This window comes from Rhinopithecus roxellana, chromosome 12 (assembly GCF_007565055.1).
Source record: "Rhinopithecus roxellana isolate Shanxi Qingling chromosome 12, ASM756505v1, whole genome shotgun sequence".
Classification (NCBI taxonomy): domain Eukaryota; kingdom Metazoa; phylum Chordata; class Mammalia; order Primates; family Cercopithecidae; genus Rhinopithecus; species Rhinopithecus roxellana.
The window spans coordinates 83564905-83584837 of record NC_044560.1 but is presented as its reverse complement, the minus strand read 5'-3'; the positions used below and the strand labels follow the sequence as shown (position 1 = coordinate 83584837).

At 46.3% G+C, this 19933-nt stretch overlaps 1 protein-coding gene and 1 pseudogene across 3 annotated transcripts in view; one reads left to right on the top strand and one right to left on the bottom strand.

Annotated features, from left to right (window-relative positions):
- ZBTB8OS (zinc finger and BTB domain containing 8 opposite strand) overlaps window positions 1-19933 on the top strand; it is a 34437-nt gene that overhangs the window by 525 nt on the left and 13979 nt on the right. The window lies entirely within an intron of this gene.
- On the bottom strand, window positions 10048-10879 carry LOC104654839 (annotated as a pseudogene). The gene has a single exon (XR_746902.2). The product of XR_746902.2 is annotated as a charged multivesicular body protein 2a pseudogene (transcript).

The following is a 19933-nucleotide window of genomic DNA, read 5'->3' as shown; positions in this document are numbered from 1 at the left end:
TTAGATGTGAGCACACAGGCATCCTCTCTCCTTACCCGCGGCTTCCTGCTACTCTTTCTCCTTTGCCCCATAGGTACTTCAAGCATGATCCCATTTGTCCCGGGTGTTATAGTCTCATTCGTACTTGTCCTGGGGATGCTGAAGGAAAAAGCCACCTGGTTTAATAGTCGCGAAACCTGCCCTCTCTCATTTACAGTCTCTTGAACTTCTTCCACATGTGCCTAACCACATTTATCTTCGTAAATTCTAAAGATAACCATACTTTCAGGCGTTTGCAGGTAGTTACTCCCATGTATTTCCCTACGGTGAGATAGAGTGTGCCAGGTTAGAGGACTCGGAAAGCTAATTAGGGGATTTCTAACTTGATGTTTCACCTCGATCATATTAGCAAAAAGACCTGGTTTTGCCATTTATGATTGTGATTTTAAAAAATGATTATTTTACGTCGGCCGCGGTGGCTCACGCCTGTAATCCCAGCACTTTGGGAGGCCGAGGCGGGCGGATCACCTGAGTTCGGAAGTTCAAGATCAGCCTGACGAACATGGAAAAAACCCGTCTCTACTAAAAATAAAAAATTAGCTGGGCGTGGTGGCGCATGCCTGTAATCCCAGCTACTCGGGAGACTGAGGCAGGAGAATCGCTTGAACCTGGGAGGCAGAGGTTGTGGGAGCCGAGATCGCCCCATTGCACTCCAGCCTGGGCAACGAGCGAAACTCTCTCTCAAAAAAAAAAAAAAAAAAAAAATATATATATATATATATATTTATATATATATATGTTTTTAGAGATGGGGTCTCGCTTTGTCGTCCAGGCTGGAGTGCAATGGAGCCATCATAGCCCGCCCTGCAGCGGCCAGCTGGTTTTGCCATTTATTCGCTTAGTGACTTTAGGCAAATCACGTAACCTATCTTTGTCTCTTAAATTCTATATTAAACGTTAAGCTGTCATCCCTAAAGGTAGCTGTGGTTTGGGGAGCACAAATCTGACTTTTATTTATCTGCTTAAAATCTTTCATTAATTTCTCATTGTCCTCTCTGTAAAATCTACTTATTTACCATAGTATTCTAGGCTCTGTGCTTTCTGGACCTGGCCTACCTCCTAGCATATCCCCTTCTCTCACTTAAAAACAATTTTAAAATATAGGCCGGGCGCGGTGGCTCACACCTATAATCCCAGCACTTTGGGAAACCGACATGAGTGGATCCCCTGAGGTCAGGAGTTCCAGACCAGTCTGGCCAACATGGTGAAACCCCGTCTCTACTAAAAATGCAAAAATTAGCTGGGCATGATGGTGGGCGCCTGTAATCCCAGCTACTCGGGAGGCTGAGGCAGAAGAATTGCTTGAACCCAGGAGGTGGAGGTTGCAATGAGCTGAGATCACAGCACTGAACTCTAGCCTGGGCAACAGAGCGATACTGTCCCCACCCCCCCCCCCCCCCAGAAAAAAAAGATTGGGTGCTGTGGCTCACGCCTGTAATCCCAGCACTTTGGGAGGTTGAGGCGGGTGGATCACCTGAGGTCAGGAGTTTGAGACCAGCCTGGCCTGGCCAACATGGTGAAACCGCATCTCTACTAAAAATAAAAAAATTAGATGGGCATGCTGGTGGGCACCTGTAGTCCCAGCTACTTGGAAGGCTGAGGCAGGAGAATCGCTTGAACCCAGGAGGCGGAGGTTGCCGTGAGCCGAGGTTGCGCCATTGTACTCCAGCCTGGGCGACAGATCTGGGCCACAGAGCCTGACTCTGTCTCAAAAAAAGAAAAATATTTTTAATAAGTCATATATATTGATTCGAAATTCAGAAAGTGTAACATAACGCAGTGAAAAGTAACTCTGGCAGCCCCCATCCCCAACCACCTAGTTCCCCTCTGTAGGGCAGTCATCATTACCTTTTTCTTACGTGTACATACCTAGATGTTCTAGCATTTAACTGGTTTTCAGTTGATGGATGTTTAGGCTATTTTTACTCTTGTGGTATTAGAAACAGTGCAGCAGTGAATACACTTGTATATCCATTGTTTTGTACATGTGCAAGTGAATCTGTAGAATCAAGTTCTCCAAGTTAAATTGCTTTGCCAAAGGATATGTGCGTTTGTTTCCGTTGCTAAGACTCATACATTTTTTAAAAGGATATTTTAACTTGGACAGTTATTGCCAAATTGCTCTCTATAGAAGTTGTACCAATTTATACTTTCACTAGTATTGTGTGAATGTGCCTCTTTCCTCCCACTTTAACTGTTACCATACTTTTTGGCCTTTTCCAATTTGTAAAGTATACTTACTGTATTTTTCTTATTGTAAGTGAAGTTGAACATATTATAGTGTTTTTGGAACTATTTGTATTTCCCATACTGGGGTGTGTATGTTAATATTCTTAGCCCTTTTTTCTCTTGGGTTATTTTTTTTTTCTCTTGGGTTACTGGTTTTTCTTACTAGGCAGATAGTATTGTTATGCAGTGCAGCTCATTAACCAGTGGTCCCCAACCTTTTTGGCACCAGGGACTGGTTTCACGGAAGTCAGTTTTTCCACCAACGGGCGTTGTAGGGGAGTATGGTTTCAGGATGATTGAAGTGCATTACATTATTGTGCATTTTATTTCAGTTTTATTACATTGTAATATATAATGAAATAATTATACAGCTCACTGTAATACAGAATCAGTGGGAGCCCTGAGCTTGTTTTCTTGCAACTAGGTGGTCCCATATGGGGGTGACAGATCATCAGGCTTTAGATTCTCATAGGGAGCACACAACCTAGATCCCTCCAATGTACAGTTCACAATAGTGTTCAGGCTCCTATGAGAATCTAATGCTGCGCCTGATCTGAAAGAAGGTGGAGCTCAGGCAGTAACGTAGGCAATGGGGAGTGGTTGTAAATATAGAAGAAACTTTGTGAGCTCATGTCCTGCTGTGCTGCCTGGTTCCTAACAGGCCACCAACTGGTACCAGCCTGGGGGTTGGGGACCCCCTGCATTAAGCCTTTCTTTCTTTCTTTTCTTTTTTTTTTTTTTGACATGGAGTCACGCTTTGTCATCCAGGCTGGAGTGCAGTGGCACGATCTGCAGTCACTGCAACCTCCGCCTCCCAGGTTCAAGTAATTCTCCTGCCTCAGCCTCCTGAGTAGTTGGGATTACAGACATGCACCACCACACTGGGCTAATTTTTTTTTTTTTTCATTTTTTTTTCATTTTTTTTTTGAGATGAAGTTTCGCTCTTGTTGCCCAAGCTGGAGTGCAATGGTGCGATCTCAGCTCACTGCAACCTCCGCCTCCTGGGTTCAAGCAATTCTCCTGCCTTAGCCTCCTAAGTAGCTGGGATTACAGGCACCCGCCACCAAGCCCGCCTAATTTTTGTATATTTAGTAGAGAGGAGTTTTCACCATGTTGACCAGGCTGGTTTTGAACTTCTGACCTCAGGTGATCCACCCCCCTCGGCCTCCCAAAGTGCTGGGATTACAGGCGTGAGCCACCACATGTGGCCAACCCTTTCTTTTTTCTTTTCTTTTTTTTTTTGAGACAGTGTCTTGCTCTGTCTCCCAGGCTGGAATGCAGTGGCACAATCTCAGCTTACAGCAACCTCCGCCTCCTGGGTTCAAGTGATTCTCTTTTTTTTTTTTTTTCTTGAGACAGAGTCTCACTCTGTCGCCCAGGCTGCAGTGCAGTGGAGCGATCTCTGCTTACTGCAAGCTCCGCCTCCCAGGTTCACGCCATTTTCTTGCCTCAGCCTCTTGAGTAGCTGGGACTGCAGGCGCCCGCCACCATGCCCGGTTAATTTCTTGGTATTTTTAGTAGAGACGGGGTTTCACTGTGTTAGCCAGGATGGTCTTGAGCTCCTGACCTTGCGATCCACCCGCCTCGGCCTCCCAAAGTGCTAGGATTACAGGCGTGAGCCACTGTGCCTGGCCTCAAGTGATTCTCTTGCCTCAACCTTCTGTATGACTGGGATTACAGGCGCCCACCACCACGCCTGGCTAATTTTTGTGTTTTTTTAGTAGAGACAGGGTTTCACTATGTTGGCCAGGATAGTCTTGAAATCCTGACCTCAAGTGATCTGCCCACCTGAGCCTCCCAAAGTGCTGGGATCACAGGCATGAGCCACCACGCCCAGTCAACCCTTTCTTGGGCAACCCTTTCTTTTATGGCTTCTAAGATAAGATGTCATACTCAGGGAAGGCCTTGTCCCCTGAGATTTTAAAATAATTTTCCTATTTTTTTCTATACATTTGAAAAGAAAACTTTTATTGAATAACCTGTGGCCAGGCCTGGTGGCTCACACCTGTAATCCTAGCACTTTGGGAGGCCAAGGTGGGTGGATCTCTTGAGGCCAAGAGTTGGAGACCAGCCTGGCCAACATGGCGAAATGCCATTTCTTTTTTTTTTTTTTTTTTTGAGGCAGAGTCTCGCTCTGTCACCCAGGCTGGAGTGCAGTGGCCGGATCTCAGCTCACTGCAAGCTCCGCCTCCCAGGCCCACGCCATTCTCCTGGCTCAGCCTCCCGAGTAGCTGGGACCACAGGCGCCTGCCACCGCGCCCGGCTAATTTTTTTGTATTTTTAGTAGAGACAGGGTTTCACTGTGTTAGCCAGGATGGTCTCGATCTCCTGACCTTGTGATCCGCCCGCCTCAGCCTCCCAAAGTGCTGGGATTACAGGCGTGAGCCACTGCGCCCAGCGCGAAATGCCATTTCTACTAAAAATATAAAAATTAGGCCAGGCACCGTGGCTCATGCCTGTAATCCCAGCACTTTGGGAGGTCAGGAGATCGAGACCATCCTGGCCAACATGGTGAAACCCTGTCTCTACTAAAAATACAAAAAAAATTAACTAGACTTGGTGGCACGTACCTGTAATCCCAGTTTGAATCAGGGAGTCGGAGGTTGCAGTGAGCCAAGATCACGCCATTGCACTGCAGCCTGGTGACAGACTGAGACTCTGTGTCAATAAATAAATAAATAAATAGCAGCCTGGCGACAGACTGAGACTCTGTCTCAATAAATAAATAAATAAATAAATAGCAGCCTGGCGACAGACTGAGACTCTGTCTCAATAAATAAATAAATAAATAATAAATAAATAAATAAATAAAATAAAAATTAGATGAGTGTGGTTGTGGTGGTGCATGCCTGTAATCCCAGCTACTAGGGAGGCTGAGAAGAGAATCGCTTTAACCCAGGAATTGGAGTTTGCTTTGAGCCGAGATGGCACCATTGCAGTCCAGCGTGGGCAACAGAGTGAGACTCTGTCTCAGAAAGTAAAATGAAGGCTGGGCTCAGTGGCTCACGCCTGTAATCCCAGCACTTTGGGAGGCCGAGGCAGGCGGATCATGAGGTCAGGAGATTAAGACCATCTTGGCTAACACGGTGAAACCCCATCTCTACTAAAAATACAAAACATTAGCCGGGCGTGGTGGTGGGCGCCTGTAGTCCCAGCTACTTGGGAGTCTGAGGCAGGGGAATGGTGTGAACCCGGGAGGTGGAACTTGCAGTGAGCTAAGATCGCACCACTGCACTCCAGCCTGGGTGACAGAGCGAGACTCCATCTCAAAAAATAAAAAACCAAAAAAGAATCTAAAAAACTTTAATTGAGTCACCTGGAATTAGATACCAAGGGAAAAAAAAAAATCCTTTTTTTTTTTTTTTTTTTTTTTTCCTGAGACAGTCTTGTTCTGTTACCCAAGCTGGAGTGGTGCAGTGGCGCGATTTTGACTTAACTACAATCTCTGCCTCCTGGACTCAAGTGATCCTCCCACTTCAGCCTCTCGAATAGCCGGGATTACAGGTGTGCACCACCATACCCAGCTACTTTTTCATTTTTAGTAGAGATGGAGTTTCAGCATGTTGGCCAGGCTGGTCTCGAATTTCTGACCTCAGGTGATCTGCCCGACTTGGCCTCCCAAAGTGCTAGGAGTACAGACATGAGCCACTGCACCCAGCCAAAATATATCTTTTACTGAAGTATGATGTACTTACAGAAGAGTGCCCGTGTCATAAGTTAATTTGCAGAAACTGAGTATACTTGTATAAGTAGTATAATAGCAGTTCTCAAAATGTAATCTTTATATTCCTAGGTTTCCCTGTACCCTTCCAGAGGGGCTGTGATGTCAAAACTATTTTCATAATAATACTGAGATGTTACTGTTTTCACTGTGTTGATATTTGTACTGGTGGTACAAAATCAATGGCTGGTAAAACTGGCCCCAGCCTGTAGTCCCAGCTACTCCAGAGGCTGAGGTGGGAGGATAACTTGAACCCAGGAGTTTGAGACTGGGCTCGGTCTTTTGGAGCTATAATTGCACCACTGCACTCTATCCTGGGCTATAGAGCAAGGCTGGGCTCTGTCTTTTGGAGCTATAATTGCCCCCACTGTACTCCATCCTGAGCTACATAGCAGGAACCTATCTGTGAAAGAAAATGCAAAAACAAAATCTCTTGGCCCCTTAGCACAAATAGAGACAGCAGCACCAAACCGTATGCTAGAAAGGGTCTCCCTCTGTCTCCCAGGCTGGAGTATAGTGGCGCTGTCATGGCTTGCTGCAACCTTGAACTCCTAGACTCAAGCTGTTCTGCCACCTCAGCCTCCTGAGTAGCTAGGACTACTATCTATATGCCTGGCCACCACACCTAGCTAATTATGTTATTTTTTGTAGAGATGGGATCTTGCCATGTTGCCTAGGCTGGTCTTGAAATCCTGGCCTTGCCGGGCGCGGTGGCTCAAGGCTGTAATCCCAGCACTTTGGGAGGCCGAGACGGGCGGATCACAAGGTCAGGAGATCGAGACCATCCTGGCTAACACGGTGAAACCCCGTCTCTACTAAAAAATACAAAAAAATTAGCCGGGCAAGGTGGCGGGCACCTGTAGTCCCAGCTACTCGGGAGGCTGAGGCAGGAGAATGGCGTGAACCCGGGAGGCGGAGCTTGCAGTGAGCTGAGATCTGGCCACAGCACTCCAGCCTGGGCGGCAGAGCGAGACTCCGTCTCAAAAAAAAAAAAAAAAAAAAAAAAAGAAATCCTGGCCTTAAGCAATCCTCCTGCCTTGTCCCTCCCGAAGTGCTGGGATTACAGGTGTGAGCCACTGCACCTAGCTGTAATGACATTCTTCAGTGAAAATGACTTTTTTTTTTTTTTTTTTTTTTGAGATGAAGTCTCACTCTGTTGACAGGCTAGAGTGTAGTGGTGCCCTCTCGGCTCATTGCAACCTCCTGCTTCTGGGTGCAAGCAATTCTCCTGCCTCAGCCTCCTGAGTACCCGGGACTACAGGCACGTGCCACCACGCCCAGCTAATTTTTATATTTTTAGTAGAGACGGGGTTTCACCATGTTGGCCAGGATGGTCTCAATCTCTTGACCTCGTGGTCTGCCCGCCTCACCCTCCCCAAATGCTGGGATTACAGGCATGAGCCACCGTGTCCAGTTGCCTCTTTTTTTTTTTTTTTTTTTAAGTACATGGTAGTAAATTAAACACCTGGGCGAGGTGGCGCATGCCTATAATCCTAACACTTTGGGAGGCCTAAGCCGGAGGATTTCTTGAGCCCGGGAGTTCCAGATTAGTCTGGGGAACACAATGAAACACATCTCTACAAAAAAAAAAAAAAAAAAAAAAAGCTGGGTGTGGTGGCATATGTGTGTAGTCCTGTAGTCCCACCTACTGGGGAAGCTGAGCCAGAAGGATTGCTTGAGCTCAGAAGGTCAAGGTTGCAGTGGGTTGTTATGCCACTATACTCCCGACCTGGGCGACAGAGTCCCTGACTCCAATTTAAAAAAAAAAGGAAAAAGAAAAGAACATTCTTAGGCTGGGAGCAGTGGCTCACACCTATAATCCCAACACTTTGGGAGGTGAAGGTGGAAGGATCACTTGAAGCTAGGAGTTTAAGCAACCCGTGCAACCTAGTGAGACCCCCATCTTTTTATAGAAAAAGAAAAAAAAAAGTAAAAAAAATTAGCCGGGGCCAGGCATGTTGGCTCGTGCCTATAATTCCAACACTTTGGGAGGCTGAGGCGGGCGGATCACGAGGTGAGGAGTTCGAGACCAGCCTGGCCAACATAGTGAAACCCTGTCTCTACTGAAAATACAAAAATTAGTCAGGTGTGGTGGCGCATGCCTGTAGTCCCAGCTACTCAGGAGACTGAGGCAGGAGAATTGCTTGAACCCGGGAGGCAGGGGTTTTGGTGAGCTGAGAACACGCCACTGCACTGCAGCCTGGGCAACAGAGTGAGAGTCAGTCTCAAAAAAAAAAAAAAAAAAAAAAATTAGCCGGGCATGGTGGTGCATGCCCGCAGTCCCAGCTACCTAGAGGCTGAGGCAGGAGGGATCTCTTGAGCCCAGGAGGTCAAGGCTGCAGTGAGCCATGATTGTGCCACTGTACTCCACCTTGGTAGACAGTTAGAATCTGTCTCTTTAAAAAAAATAAAATAAAATAAAATAAAATAAAATAAATAAAGGCCAAGTGCAGTGGCTCACATCTGTAAACATTTTTTTTTTTTGTCGTTATTGAAACAGATTCTCACAGTGTTGCCCAGGCTGGAGTGCAGTGGCACCATCTTGGCTCACTGCAAGCTCCGCCTCCTGGCTTCAGGTCATTCTCCTGCCTCAGCCTCCAGAGTAGCTGGGATTACAGGCACCTGTACCACGCCCAGCTAATTTTTTGTATTTTTAGTAGAGACGGGGTTTCACCATTTTGGCCAGGATGATCTTGATCTCCTGATTTCGTGATCCGCCCGCCTCGGCCTCCCATAGTGCTGGGATTACAGGCGTAAGCCACCAAGCCCGGCTAAAGATATTGTTTTAAAAAAATTGTTTAGGCCAGGTGTAGTGGCTCACGCCTGTAATCCCAGCACTTTGGGAGGCCGAGGTGGGCAGATCACGAGGTCAGAAGATCGAGACCATCCTGGCTAACACGGTGAAACCCCGTCTCTACTAAAAATACAAACAATTAGTGGGGCGCGGTGGCGGGTGCCTGTAGTCCCAGCTACTCAGGAGGCTGAGGCAGGAGAATGGCGTGAACCCGGGAGGCAGAGGTTGCAGTGAGCCGAAATCGCCACTGCACTCCAGCCTGGGCGACAGAGCAAGACTCCGTCTCAAAAAAAAAAAAAAAATCTTTAATGAATCAGTAAGAACTATTGATGTTACGAAATCTTAACCTTTAATATTCTGAATAGGTGCCTTTTTAATTGTTGACAAAATAGTGGAAATCTAAAATATTTGGAGAGATTTTATTCTGAGCCAAATATAAGTGACCATGGCCCCTGACACAGCCCTCTGGAGGTCCTGAGAACATTTGCTCAGTGTGCCCAAGGTGGTCAGGGCACAGCTTGGTTTTATACATTTCAGAGAGGCATGAGACATTAATCAGGTATGTTTAAGAAATACATTGCTTTGGTCCAGAAACATGGGACAACTCAAAGGCAGGAGGTGAGGGGGGTGGACGGTTGGGGGAGCCTCCATGTTATAAGTGAATTTAAACGTTTTCGGGTTGATAATGGGTTGAATTTGTCTAAAGACCTGGGATTGTGGCTCATGCCTGTAATAATCCCAGCACTTTGGGAGGCTGAGGCTGGCAGATCATGAGGTCAGGAGATTGAGACCTCATGAGGTCAGGATGAGACCATCCTGGCCAACATGGTGAAACTCTGTCTCTGCTAAAATACAGAAAAATTAGCCAGGCATGGTGGCGCGCGTCTGTAATCCCAGCAACTCAGGAGGCTGAGGCAGGGGAATCGCTTGAACCCAGGAGGCGGAAGTTGCAGTGAAGCCGAGATCGTGCCATTGCTCTCCAGCCTGACGACAGAGTAAGACTCCGTCTCAAAAAAAAAAAAAAAAAAAAAAAAAAAAAAGACCTAGAATTGATAGAAAGGTAATGTTCTGGTTAAGATAAAAGATTGTGGAGAACAAAGTTCTTTTGAAGTCTTATAGTGGTTGCCCTTAGAGACAACAGATGACAAATGTTTCCTATTCAGATATTCAGATGTTAGTTAATATCTTTAAGATTGGGAGGGTCTGCAAGAAAAAGATCTAGCTATGTTAATAGAGATTCTTTTTTTTTTTTTTTTCTTTTTTCTTTTAAGTGTCCAATCTCTTTTATTACAGAGGGGTTAGGGTAAAAGATCCTGGGCATCCACTAGTTATCTTGGAGTGGCAGGGGGCACTCAGTCCCTCCGCAGGTTCTTGAGCCGTTCCTCCAGGTCTGCATCAGCATCAGCTAGGGCTGAGGCTGCGGCCTCTGCTTTTTTCCCACCAGCAGCCACACTGAGCGAGCCCCCAGTTGAGGGGAGGTTTGACAGCTCATCTGTTAGGCTAAGTCCCAGCTCATCCAGGACCTGGGACACAACAGCATCACTCTCCTCTTCATCTTCCTCATCACCCATGGCATCATCAATGGCATCATTCATCATCTCCTCCTTCATATCCATGATCTCTGCCTGCTGCTCAAACTCCATCATGATCTTCTGGATCTGGGGCAACTTCAGCTGTCTGTTCATGGTGCCCATGGCCTTGGTGACACCCTTCATGGCTTGTGCCATCGAGTTGTTGGACTTGAGTGTCTGAATCTTGAGGGACACAGCCTGGATGTTGGCCCGCATCAATACAAACTTGCGCACATAGCGCCGGGTGCGCACCAAGTCTTTTGCCATGATGCGAATGGCATCCATCTGGCCTTGCTTGGCCATCTTCTTAATGTCTGCAATTATTTTCTTCTCCTGGGTCTCTAGTTCCTGTCGCTCGCGGTCCAGCTCCCGCATGGCACGGTTCAGGGCCCTCTGGTTCTGCCGCAGTAACTCCTCTGGCGTCTTCCGGCGCCCGAACAACAGGTCCATGGTGGTAGAAGCCCACTGGCAGGCCGGAGCTGGGACTGGCAGGCCGGAGCTGGGACGGGCACCCGCTTCCGCTTCCGGGTCCGAGATTCTTTAAGGATGTAAATACTCCCCTACAAAGAACAGCTTTGCCGGGCCATTTCTTTCTTTCTTTCTTTTTTTTTTTTTTTTGAGACAGTCTTGCCCTGTCGCCCAGGCTGGAGTGCAGTGACACCATCTCGGCTCACTGCAACCTCTGTATCCTAGGTTCAAGCAATTCTCCTACCTCAGCCTCCCAAGTAGCTGGGATTACAGGTGCCCGCCACTATGCCCAGCTAATTTTTGCATTTTTATTGAAGACAGAGTTTCACCACGTTGGCCAGGCTGGTCTTAAACTCTTGATCTCAGGTGTTCCGCCCGCCTTGGCCTCCCAAAGTGCTGGGATTACAGGTGTGAACCATCAAGCCCGGCCCTGGCCATTTCAAAATATGGCAAACAAACATGTTTTGGGGTAAAATATTTTGATTTTCTTCCTTCCTTCCTTGTCTTGTATCTTGTAATGTTATGCCTGAGTCAAGTTAGAAAGTAAGTCACCATATATACGGTTAAATAAAACCCTTCTGATGAGCATTTATGATTTGTAGGGCATGACTCCCCAAACCCCTTAGATAGGAATTTGGGCAAGATAAAAAAATCAGAGTTTAGTCCTCATAATATTCTGTGTAACAAAATTGGAAGTATGTATAAAGTATTTTTGTGGCATGCTAAGTGTTGATTACTCGTGGAAAAGAACTTCTGTAACTGGCCGGGCTCAGTGGCTAACGCCTGTAATCCCAACACTTTGGGAGGCCGAGGCGGGCGGGTCACCTGAGGTTGGGAGTTCGAGACCAGCCTGACCAATATGGAGAAACCCCATCTCTACTAAAAATACAAAATTAGCCCGGCATGGAGGCGCATCCCTGTAATCCCAGCTATTCAGTAGGCTGAGGCAGGAGAATTGCTTGAACCCAGGAGGCAGAGGTTTTGGTGAGCTGAGATCACTCCATTGCACTCCAGCCTGGGCAACAAGAGCAAAATCTGTCTCAAAAACAACTTGTGTAATTGAGTTGTGAGCTGAACTAGCTCCGTTTTTCGTGGAACACTTTCTTTGAAAGAATGAAAGACATGCTATTGTTACTCAGACTTGAGTATTTGGCCTGCTCTATCGCCCAGGCTGGAGGGCAGTGGCAGGATCTTGGCTTACTGCAACCTTGGCCTTCTAGGTTCAAGGGATTTTCCTGCCTTGGCTTTGTGATTAGCTGGGATTATAGGCCCCACCTCCACGCCCAGCTAATTTTTTTTTTTTTTTTTTTTTTTTGTATTTTTGTAGAGACAGGGTTTCACCATGTTGGCCAGGCTGGTCTTGAACTCCTGACCTCAGGCAATCCGCCCACCTTGGCGTCCCAAAGTGCTGGGATTACAGGCGTGGGCTACCACCCCCTGCCGGCAGATATTTTCTTGAAAGTGAACAGTGATCTGTCACATCAAGGAAAATAGCTGACAATATTTGTTGGTAATGATAAAATTCATGGTTTCAAGTCCAATTAGAATTTTCAGGCCTGGTGAGCTAAATCCCAGCACTTTGGGAGGCCAAGGGGTATAGGGAGAACCCACTCCCGATGTTTAACGTGGGTTCTTTTCTATTTCCTAAGTGTCTCGGCTGGGTTGAGAAATAAAGGGAAAGAGCGCAAGAGAGAGAAATTTAAAGCTGGGTGTCCGGGGCAGGCATCACATGTCAGCAGGATCCGTGATGTTCCATGAGCCCTAAAACCAGCCAGTTCTTTTTTTTTTTTTTTTTTTTTTTTTTTTTTTTTTTTTGAGGCGGAGTCTCGCTCTGTCGCCCGGACTGGAGTGCAGTGGCCAGATCTCAGCTCACTGCAAGCTCCGCCTCCCGGGTTTACGCCATTCTCCTGCCTCAGCCTCCCGAGTAGCTGGGACTACAGGCGCCCGCCACCTCGCCCGGCTAGTTTTTGTATTTTTAGTAGAGACGGGGTTTCACCGTGTTAGCCAGGATGGTCTCGATCTCCTGACCTCGTGATCCGCCCGTCTCGGCCTCCCAAAGTGCTGGGATTACAGGCTTGAGCCACCGCGCCCGGCCAACCAGCCAGTTTTTATTAGGATTTTCAAAAGGGGAGGGAGTGCATGAATAGGGTGTGGGCCACAGAGATCAGGGCGAGATCACAGGACCACCAGATGAAGTGAAATTAAAATTGCTAATGAAGTTTCGGGGCACGCATTGTCATTGATAACATCAGGAAACAGGGTTTGAGAGCAGATAACCTGTCTGACCACAATTTATTAGGTGGGAATTTTCTCATCCTGATAAGCCTGGGAGCACTATAGGAGACCGGGGCTTATTTCATCCCTTTGGCTTCGACCATAAAAGACGGGACGCCTTAAAAAGGGGCGGTCTATAGGCCTACCTTCAGGGCGCATTCTCTTTCTCAGGGATGTTCCTTGCTGAGAAAAAGAATTCAGCGATATTTCTCCTGTTTGCTTATGAAAGAGGAGGAATATAACTCTGTTCCTTCCGGCTCACCGGCGGCCAGTTCAAAGTTACCTCTCTTGTTCTCTGAACATCGCTGTTACCCTGTTCTTTTTTTAAGATGTCCAGATTTCATATTGTTCAAACACACATGCTCTACAAACAATTTGTCCAATTGATACAATCACAGGGTCCTGAGGCGACATTCATCCTCCTCAGTTTACAAAGAAGATGACAGGATTAAGAGATTAAAATAAAGACAGGCATAGGAAATCACAAGGGTATTCATTGGGGAAGTGATAAGTGTCCATGAAATCTTCACAATTTATGTTCAGAGATTACAGTAAAGACAAGTGTAAGAAATTATAAAAGTATTAATTTGGGGAACTAATATATGTCCATGAAATCTTCACAATTTATGTTCTTGTGCCACGGCTTCAATCGGTCCCTCTATTCGGGGTCCCTGACTTCCCGCAACAAAGGGGAACAGATGGCTTAAGCCCATAAGTTCGAGGCCAGCCTGGGCAATGTGGCAGAACCCCGTCTCTTACAAAACATTAACTAGGTGTGGTGGTGCGTGTCTGTAGTCCTTGCTACTTGGGAGACTTGAGGTGGAAGTATCACTTGGGCCTGGGAGGTCAAGGCTGCAGTGAGCTGTGATTATGCCACTGCACTTCAACCTGGATGACAGAGTGAGACTCTATCTCAAAAAAGAAAACAAAAAGATTCATTCTAAGTGCATAATAGATCAATGGATTTTAATTTCACAGTATGGTAAGTTCATTGTTATGATTATGAATTCCACATTTCAACTAATGTTGAAAAAACTACTATGTTTTGGCCGGGCGCTATGGCTCATGTCTGTAATCCCAGCACTTTGGGAGGCCAAGAGCGGTGGATTGCCTGAAGTCAGGAGTTCGAGACCAGTCTGGCCAATGTGGTGAAACCCCGTCTCTACTAAAAATATAAAAAAAAAAAAATTAGCCAGGCGTGGTGGCGCACGCCTGTAATCCCAGCTACTCGGGAGGCTCAGGCAGGGGAATTGCTTGAACCAGGGAGGTGGAGGTTGCAGTGAGCCAAGATTGCGCCACTGCACTCCAGCATGGGCGACAGAGAAGACTCTATCTCAAAAAAAAAAAAAAAACTACCATGTTTTGAGTTTTGGTATAATATAAAAAAAGACTATCCATAATTTTTTTTAAAGGCTAGTTAAGTAAAGCAGTGGGAGTGGAGAAGGAACAAAGAAATCTATAACTGGTTATGATAAATTAATTGTAAACATCACTGCACTTGGACCAGCCTATCCACAATTATTTGAAGAAGCTATTACAATGCTCCTCTATTTTCCTTCTGCATATTTGTGAGGTTGGATTTTATTTATGCACTCCAACTAAATGAATATATTGAAAGACATTTAAAATATTTGAAAAAATGCAAAACAGTGCCAGTCTTCGCTAATTTTTTTATTAATAACTTTTATTTTTTTTTAGAGATGGGGCCTTACTCTGTTGCCCACACTGGAGTGCAGCTCACTGCATTCTTAGCTCACTGCAGCCCAAGCTCCTCGGGTCAGGCAGCTCCCCCCCATCTCAGCCTTCCAAGTAGCTGGGACTACAGGCATGCACTACCACACCTGGTTTTTTAAAAACTTTTTAAGAGATGGAGTCACACTATGTTGTGCAGGCTAGTCTTGAATGCCTGACCTCAATCTGTCCTCCTGCCTTAGCCTCTTCAGTTGCTGGGGTTACAGGCATGAGCCACCATGACCAGCTAATTTTTTTTAACAATATAGTTACTCTTCATAAAAATACGCAAGGCCAGGATGGTGGTAAGCACTTGAGCCCGGGAGTACTAGGATATATTGTACTATGGTTGTGCCTATAACTAGCCAATGCACTCCAGCCTGGGCAACATAGGGAAACTCCATCTTTTTTTTTTTTTTTTTTTTGAGATGGAGTCTTGCTCTCTTGCCCAGACTGGAGTGCAGTGGCATGATCTTGGCTTACTGCAACCTCTACCTCCCAGGTTCAAGCAACTTTTCTGCCTCAGCCTTCCAAGTAGCTGGGACTATAGGCACACGCTACCATGCCGGGCTAATTTTTGTATTTGTAGTAGAGACAAGAGTTTCACCATGTTGGCCAGGATGGTCTCGAATTCCTGACCTCAAGTGATCCATCCACCTCAGCCTCCCAAAGTACTGGGATTACAGCCATAAGCCAATGCGCCTGGCCAGCAAACTCCATTTTTAAGATAAATAAATAAAAGCAAAAAAATAAAAATACTCAAATTATGTTCAATAAAATGGGATTATTATCATTATTATTATTATTTAGATGGAGTCTCACTCTGTCACCCAGGCTGGAGAGCAGTAGTGCGATCTCAACTCTGCAACCTTTGCCACCTGGGTTCAAGCGATTCTCATGCTTCAGCCTCCCAAGTAGCTGGGATTACAGGGTTGTGCCACCATCCCCGGCTAATTTTTTGTATTTTTAGTAGAGATAGGGTTTCACCATGTTGACCAGGCTGTTCTCGAACTCCTAATCTCAAGTGAACCACCCACCTCGGCCTCCCAAAGTGCTGAGATTACAGTCGTGAGCCACCACACCCAGCCGATTGTTATTTTTAAATGAATTAATACGTATTTTAAAATATTTTCACTTAAAATTTGCAGTGTGGTTAATGACAGATATAACCCATATTAACAAAAGCTCTTTGGGGTCTTCAATAATTTTTAAGAGAATAAAGAATTCTGGGCTGGGTTTGGTGGCTCACGCCTGTAATCCCAGCATTTGGGAGGCTGAGGTGGGCGGATCACAAGGTCAAGAGATCGAGACCATCCTGGCCAACATGGTGAAACCCCGTCTCTACTAAAAATACAAAAATTAGCTGGGTGTGGTGGTGCACACTTGTAGTCCCAGCTACTTGGGAGGCTAAGGCAGGAGAATCACTTGAACCTGGGAGGTGGAAGTTGCAGCGAGACTCTGTCTCAAAAAAAAAAAAAAAATAGAATTCTGGAGACTCCAGAATTTGAGAACCACTGCCCTATAGCATTGTGTCACTGTGTTTTAAATTGATATTTTTTTTTTTTTTTTTTTTTTTTTTTTTGTTGTTGTTGAGGCGGAGTCTCGCTCTGCCGCCCAGGCTGGAGTGCAGTGGCCGGATCTCAGCTCACTGCGAGCTCCGCCTCCCGGGTTTACGCCATTCTCCTGCCTCAGCCTTCCGAGTAGCTGGGACTACAGGCGCCCGCCATCTCGCCCGACTAGTTTTTTGTATTTTTTAGTAGAGACGGGGTTTCACCAGGTTAGCCAGGATGGTCTTGATCTCCTGACCTCGTGATCCGCCCGTCTCGGCCTCCCAAAGTGCTGGGATTACAGGCTTGAGCCACCGCGCCCGGCAAATTGATATTTTTTTAATTGAAATATAATTTAGTCTGGGTACAGTGGCTCAGGCCTGTAATCCCAGCACTTTGGGAAGCCGAGGTGGGTGGTTCACTTGAGATTAGGAGTTCGAGACCTGCCTGGCCAACATGGCAAAATCCCGTTTATACTTTAAAAATACAAAAAATTAGCCAGGCATAGTGGTGGATTCCTGTAATTCCAGATACTCAGGAGGTTGAGGTGGGAGAATCACTTGAACCTGGGAGGCAGAGGTTGCAGTGAGCCAAGATCACTCCACTGCACTCCAGCCTGGGCTACAGAGTGAGACTCTGTCCCCCCAAAAAATATAATATATATACCTGAGTAAGACGCTCAGACCTCAGGGTGTAAAGTCCAGTGAGTTTTTATAAATAGATACATACGCCGGGCGTGGTGGCTCAAGCCTGTAATCCTAGCACTTTGGGAGGCCGAGATGGGCAGATAACGAGGTCAGGAAATCGAGACCATCCTGGCTAACACGGTGAAACCTCGTCTCGACTAAAAAAATACAAAAAACTAGCCGGCGTGGCGGCGGGCGCCTGTAGTCCCAGCTACTCGGGAGGCTGAGGCGGGTAAACCTGGGAGGCGGAGCTTGCAGTGAGCTGAGATCCGGCCACTGCACTCCAGCCTGGGCGACAGAGCAAGACTCCGTCAAAAAAAAAAAAAAAAAAAAATAGATACATACATGTTGTAACCAACACTCCATCCAATCTATAGAACGTGTCCATCACCAGAGAAAGTTCCCTTTTGCTGTTTTCCAGTCAATCCTCCACTCCCTTTTCTTGAGAAAAACGCTTGTGTTTTCTATCACCGTAGCTTAATTTTGCCCATTTTAGTTTTCATATAGATGGAATCACACAGTTTAGATTTTTTTTTTTTTTTTTTTTTTGAGGCGGAGTCTTGCTCTGTCACCCATGCTGGAGTGCAGTGGCGCAATCTCCGCTCAATGCAACCTCCGCCTCCCGGGTTCAAGCAGTTCTCCTTCCTCAGCTTCCTCAGTAGCTGGGACTACAGGTGTGCGCCACCACGCCCAGCTATTTTTTTTTTTTTTTTTTGTATTATTAGTAAAGATTAGGTTTCACCATGTGTTGGCTCGGCTAGTCTCAAACCCCTGACCTCGTGATGCACCCGCCTCCGCCTCCCCAAGTGTTGGGATTACAGGCGTGAGCTACCGCCCCCGGCCAGATTCTTTTATGTCTGGCTTCTTCACTCATGTCAAAGGTTAATACAACTGGACATTACTCAGAGTAGTGAAAACAGGTTTTATTTAATAACTACTGAGGGGGCCGGGCGCGGTGGCTCAAGCCTGTAATCCCAGCACTTTGGGAGGCCGAGACGGGTGGATCGCGAGGTCAGGAGATCGAGACCAACCTAGCTAACACGGCGAAACCCCGTCTCTACTAAAAATACAAAAAAAAACTAGCCGGGCGAGTTGGCGGGCGCCTGTAGTCCCAGCTACTTGGGAGGCTGAGGCAGGAGAATGGCGTAAACCCGGGAGGCGGCGCTTGCAGTGAGCTGAGATCCGGCCACTGCATTCCAGCCTGGGCAACAGAGCGAGACTCCGTCTCAAAAAAAAAAAAAAAAAAAAAAAACTACTGAGGGAAAAGAGCTGAGCTCCATTCTGATTTGTGTGGGGATGACTGGGCATTTTAAAGGGAGAGGAGAGAGGGGGGCTTAATAGAGTCAGAGCAGGGAAAGTACAAAGAGTTAATCAATGTAAATGTGATTAGTCTAGCTGTGTCTGATAGCTGACAGTTATGGAAATTAGGATTCTTTCCTCCCACAGAGGCTGGGAGACAAAGGCCCCATCCTTCCCGTTGATTACATTTCAAAGGAATGGCCCTTGGGTTTTTGAGAAGGACATTTATAAGTAGTTAAGAGATACATATTCACATTTGTAAGCCCTTTTTAGTACCTGCTCTAAGAAAGGAAATTTAGGGGCCTACATAAGGTGTTTGCTAGAACAAACATATTCTCCCGGCCATGATGCTCTTTCTCAGGCAGGCATTTTAATGATGCATGGAGGGTTAGGCTCATCCTAGGGACCTGACCCTCTCCTTCCCCCACTTTTTTTTTTTTTTTTTTTTTTTTTCCCGTTTTTTGAGTTTTGCTGTTGTCGCCCAGGCTGGAATGCAGTGGTGCGATCTTGGCTCACTGCAACCTCTGCCTCCCGGGTTCAAGCGATTCTCCTGCCTCAGCCTCCTGAGTAGATGGGTTTACAGGTGCGCGCCACCAAGCCCAGCTAATTTTTTGTGTTTTTAGTAGAGATGAGGTTTCATCATGTTGGCCAGGATGGTCTCTATATCCTGACCTTGTGATCCACTCGCCTCGGCCTCCCGAAGTGCTGGGATTACAGGCATGAGCCACTGCGCCTGGCCTCGAGTTTTTTCTTTTAAGTGTAACCGCCCAATGGGTTCACTTTGCCCGCTGCCCAGACAGAGCCGATTCATCAAGATGGGAGAATTGCAATGGAGACAGTAATTTATGCAGAGCTGGTTGTGCATGAGACCGGAGTTTTATTACTCAAATCAGTCTCCCCGAGCATTCGGGGATCAGTTTTTAAAGACAATTTGACGGGTAGGGGCTTGGGAAGTGGATGCTACTGATTGGTCAGGTTGGAGATGGAATCACAGGGGATTGAAGTGAATTTTTCTTGCTGTCTTCTCTTCCTATGTGGGATGGCAAAACTGGTTGAGCCACCTTTCCAGTTTGGGTGGTGTCAGCTGATCCATGGAGGGCAGGGTCTGCAAAATATCTCAAGTATTGATCTTAGGTTTTGCAATAGTGATGTTATCCACAGGAGCAATTTGGGGAGGTTCAGACTCTTGGAACTATAGGCTACATGACCCTTAAACTCTAATTTCTAATCTTGTAGCTAATTTGTTAGTCCTTGAAAGGCATTCTGGTTGGTCCCCAGGCAAGAAGAGGGTCTTTTTGGGAAAGGGCTGTTATTAATCTTGTTTCAGAGTCTAACCATGAACTGAATTCCTTCCCAAAGTTAGTTCGGCCCACCAGAAATGAACGAGGACAGCTTAAAGGTTAGAAGCAAGATGAAGTCAGTTAGGTCTGATTTCTTTCACTGTCATAATTTCCTAAGTTATAATTTTGCAAAGGCAGTTCTAAGTGAAGGAATCATATTAATGATCTCCAAGAATTCCTTCTAGCCATAATATTCTATGATCCTAAGTGGGAAGAATTGATGAAAGCCATGAT